This window comes from Sinocyclocheilus anshuiensis, unplaced genomic scaffold (genome assembly GCF_001515605.1).
Source record: "Sinocyclocheilus anshuiensis isolate Anshui unplaced genomic scaffold, SAMN03320099.WGS_v1.1 scaffold552, whole genome shotgun sequence".
Taxonomy (NCBI): Eukaryota; Metazoa; Chordata; class Actinopteri; order Cypriniformes; family Cyprinidae; genus Sinocyclocheilus; species Sinocyclocheilus anshuiensis.
In genome coordinates this window covers 2,209,483-2,214,174 of record NW_015554362.1, presented here as the reverse complement: position 1 = coordinate 2,214,174, position 4,692 = coordinate 2,209,483, and the positions used below count along the sequence as shown (strand labels likewise).

At 32.4% G+C, this 4,692-nt stretch overlaps 1 long non-coding RNA gene across 1 annotated transcript; it reads left to right on the top strand.

Moving 5' to 3' along the window:
- Nucleotides 1–3,659: 3,659 nt before the first annotated feature.
- LOC107671411 (uncharacterized) lies at nt 3,660–4,398 on the top strand. The gene is made up of 3 exons (XR_001632193.1): nt 3,660–3,736; nt 3,846–3,939; nt 4,086–4,398. It is a non-coding gene; the product is annotated as an uncharacterized LOC107671411 (long non-coding RNA).
- The last annotated feature ends 294 nt before the right edge of the window (nt 4,399–4,692 follow it).

Sequence of the window (4,692 nt, the reverse complement as noted above, 5' to 3'; positions counted from 1 at the left end):
AAGACACATTTATATGCAAATGAAGATATTTTGCATCCAATGTCTCCTTTAAAATGAAAGTATTATAATCTTAATTCAAGTGATAAAGGATTTCGAAAGTCTGACAATTATCAGTGTTGAGCACATATTGCACGTTTAACCCTGCCTGGTTTACATGTTTGAAAATGATTAACAGTTATGGATGTGGCGCCCGGGGAGCAATTGGGGGTTTGGTGCCTTGCTCAAGGGTCTCACCTCAGTCGTGCTATTGAAGGTGGAAGAGAGTGCTGGTATTCACTCCAAAATCAAATGGCTTTATAATTGAGACTCTTTATGTTTTTGGGGGATTAAAAAAAAAGGAGTGAATTTTTATCATTAAATGAACTTTTCCACGACATTCTAATTTATTGAGATGCACCTGTAGATTAGTTTGTTTCTTCATCAGATTTGGAGAAATGTAGCATTTTATCACTTGCTCACCACTGCAGTGAATGGGTGCCGTCAGAATGAGAGTCCAAACAGCTGATAAAAACATCACAATAATCCACAAGTAATCCACACCACTCCAGTCCAGCAGTTAACATCTTGAGAAGACAAAGGCTGCGTGATTGAAAGAAACAAATCATTAAGACGTCATTAAGAAGTTTTCACTTTAAACCGTTGAGTCCATAATCCATAATAACGCTTCCTCCAGTGAAAAAGTCTATCTCCTGTTGTCTCTCACATCAAAATCCACACACATATTTGTATAGAACTGTTATAGGCTGTTTTGGCTTGTAAACGGTGCTTGATCTGTGTAGATTTATTTCCTGATTCAGATGAGAAGACTTTTTCAATAGAAAAAGCAATATTATTGATTATGGACTTGTATTTTAGCCAGAAGCAGTGGTTTGAAGTTAAAAACATCTTAACGATGGATTTGTTTCTTACAAACACCCAGCTTTTGTCTTCTCCAGATGTTTACTGATGGACTTTAGTGGTGTGGATTACTTGTGGATTATTGTGATGTTTTTATCAGCTGTTTGGACTCTCATTCTGACGGCACCCATTCACTGCAGAGCATCCATTGGTGAGCAAGTGATGAAATGTTACATTTCTCCAAATCTGATGAAGAAACAAACTCATTTACATTTTGGATAGCCAGAAGGTGAGTAAATGTCAGCAAATTTTAATTTTAGGGTGTACTTTTTTTCTTTAAGGAATACATTTTTATCAGTTCATGCATTCCCAATTTTGAAATATTTTGCCCAAAGAACAAATTTCTGTAAAAGAAATAAATAAATAAAAAAAAATTAATTATAAAATTAAATTAAATCAAGATTCAAAATTGGCATATTGCACCAGGTCTCATATATGTCTTGCATATCAAACACAATGTTCTATTTCAAATATGCACTACGAAGAATGAGATTTATGAGCAGCAGTACAAGGAAAGATTTTCTGTAAATAATGGCTTCAGAATATATTTTGTCATTTATATTTTATAGATGATTTTCACTAATACGTTTGATTAGTTTTTTTTTTTTTTCCCCCATTTTATGTTTAGTTAAAGTTTTAATAGCTTTATTGCGTTTTGCATGATTTCTATTCATTTTTTTAAATATGTCTCAATATAATTGTTATTAATTTTATTTCAGTTTTAGGTTTAGTTAATTTAGTTCAAGTCAAACTAAAAATTGAGAAATGTTGCCTTGGCAATTAGCTGAAATAAAATAAGTATAATGTTGTTTACATTTTTTTTTTTTCAGTTATTTATTTTATTTCAATAACAAAAATGTTTTTTAATGGTTTTAGTAAAGTACAGGAAACACAAATGGAAATATCTGCCAGCAAACAGACTTAGTCTCTCTGAGATGAGTCCTCTGCACAATGTGACTTTGCTGCAGCCTGAAATTGAACTGCTGGTTTTGTCTGGCCAAAGGAGAACTGGCCCCCCGACTGAGCCTGGTTTCTCCCAAGGTTTTTTTCTCCATTTTGTCACCGATGGAGTTTTGGTTCCTTGCCGCTGTCTCCTCTGGCTTGCTTAGTTGGGGACACTTCATTTCCAGCGATATCGTTGACTTGATGCTTTGACACAATCTGTATTGTTAAAACGCTATATAAATAAAGGTGACTTGACTTGACTTGACTTGACTAGTCTGCAACAACAGATTTGGTGGGAAAGCTGAATTGCTCTCTCTCTCTCTTTGCTCATTTCATATTTTCAGAAAGTGAGCCATAACAACATCCCTCCGGGCTACTTAACTGAAGACTGCTACCACCAAAACTTGTACCGCCAAAACCTGACATGTCGAAAATGACCTGAACATCTAGTCAGCGGCCTGCAGGCATGCTCTGCACCTGTAACCGGCATACAGCGGGCTCCGCTCAGGACAAACCTCGACGATGCCCAATCTGTCCTGTTACACCCAATTAAGGGCCCGAAATGTGTACAGCACATTGTATGCCTCTTCTGAGGAGAACAGCGTCCGCCAGCTGGAGTCGGGCTCTGGCTAACATGCCAGCCTGCGTCTCAGTAGCTTAGTTTAGCGTCGCCTCAGACCTGTTTTGCCCAAAGACGGCCTGTTACTGTCTGGCTGTCATTGCTTCTGCTACATGTGGAATAATTTACGTCGACTGCTATAGAATGATATGAGGATATCGTCTGTTTGATTACGTCTTTAATTGATTTTTCCATACATTTCTGCTATATGTACATTAACTGACAGTCACCACTGATAAGCTACTACTAAATATTGTAGAAAGGTCATTTTCTGTAAAAATTGCTTTGCAAAGATTTGTATCGTGAAAAGCGCTATACAAATAAACTTGAATTGAAAAAATTGAATTGAATGGAATATCAGTGATGATGAACCTACTAAGCTACTCATAATTTAAAGTACAGTAAAAATACTTTTGCAAAAACAAAAATCACCTTTAGGCTATTTAAAAAGTATAGCAATATGTTATTATCCAATGCTATGATTTATAATTTTTATCCTAAATTATCTTTTATTATAATTATTTGATTATACATTATTTATTATAAATTATTATAATAAATATGATTTACATTTATACATAGTTAGCTAAATTACAAAAAAGCTATTTAATGCTTGTAGCAATATGTTCTTAAGAATGCAATGCTGATTTATTATTTTATTATACATTTTTATTATAATAATTTTCTTATAAATTATTTATTATAAATATGATAATTTTTTTAATCTAATCTATATTATACAAAAAGTACTTTAACGCTATTATAGCAATATGTTCTTAAATAGCCAATGTTATAATTTATAATATTTATTATAAGTAATTACTTTTTATTCTTATTGATTAATTATAATTTATTTGTTATTATAAATATTATCTGAATTTTTAATTATTATTTTTGTTATAATTATTTTATTATGTTATTTGTTATATATTATTGTTATTTTATTATAAATTATTATCTTAAATATAATCTATATTTATAAGTACACAGTCAAATTGACAGTGTTAATTAAGCAGTTACACTCCATTTACTCTTAAGGAGTTAACTTAACAACAAATAGTGAACAATGCCCCCTAGTGTTGGTGAAAATGATCTGAGTTGAATTCTATGTAAAATGAAGTATTGTTTGAAGTAGTATTTTATTGTTTATATACCATATTTATGTTTTTGCTTTGATACTTTTTTTTATTTTATTTTTTATTATTAAGCTGGTCTGATTGATTCTCAATGAAAAACTGTCAATATCCTGACAGATGACATTAAAGAAAAGAATAGGTCATATTTCATATAAATAACTGTATATATGATAACTGTGTGTGTGTATATATATATATATATATATATTATTATTTTTATATTTCAAAAAAAATATTTATTTTTGCAGTACATCACCACCAAGGAAGGTGAACGAAAACTATGCCAGAGGAATTGTGCCTTTGTTCCCGTACCTCAGTGTCCCCTTCTTCAAAAATGGCTATGTAAGTATCGCACTGTTTTAGTTTTAATGCATTGTTGAAAACTTTTAAATGTTTTGATCGCATGCCCATAATATAGGTGGTGTATTTTTCTCTTGGATTTTAAAACACTTTTTCTTCTCCTTTTTCTGTATTTTTGTCTTTCTAAGGAGCATTACTATGATGTTGGTAAGAGTGCCACCGGATACTTGCTATGGAGAATCAAAACTATACAGAGAGGCATTTCTAACGAGGAATATAATTTGAAGGTACAAAATGAAAAGAGAAATGTCATTGTGCCACTTTTCACAGCAGTTTTGTAGCTACTGAGTTGCATTAACTGTGACTAAGGATTAACTTCATATAGCATTCTTTAAGCAGTGTTGATGATCTTAAAATGTTTGTTGTTTGTGTCTTGTCAAGGCCAGAAGAGACCAGGAAAGGTGTCTACATCTCAAGTAGAGAGATCTTTTAGAAGGTTTGTTTTTATTTATTTATTTTGTTTTGTTTTGTTTTTTTATTTAACATATCAGCGATAGTCCTCTGCGATTTTCTTGTTTGTTTTTTTTCCAGAGTGGAACAAGCATTGAGGAGCATCTTCAAGGCATTGCTGGAAGTGCTCAGCCTTGTCTCCTGGCTCTTGGAAGAATTATTCAGTTCACCAGTACTTCAATTTTGATCAGCATGCCATTCCATGCAAGTCAGTCTCTTCTCTTGATGCTTTTGACAAACTGTTTAATGGGGTTAATTTACCCAAATTCTGTCAACATTTACTCA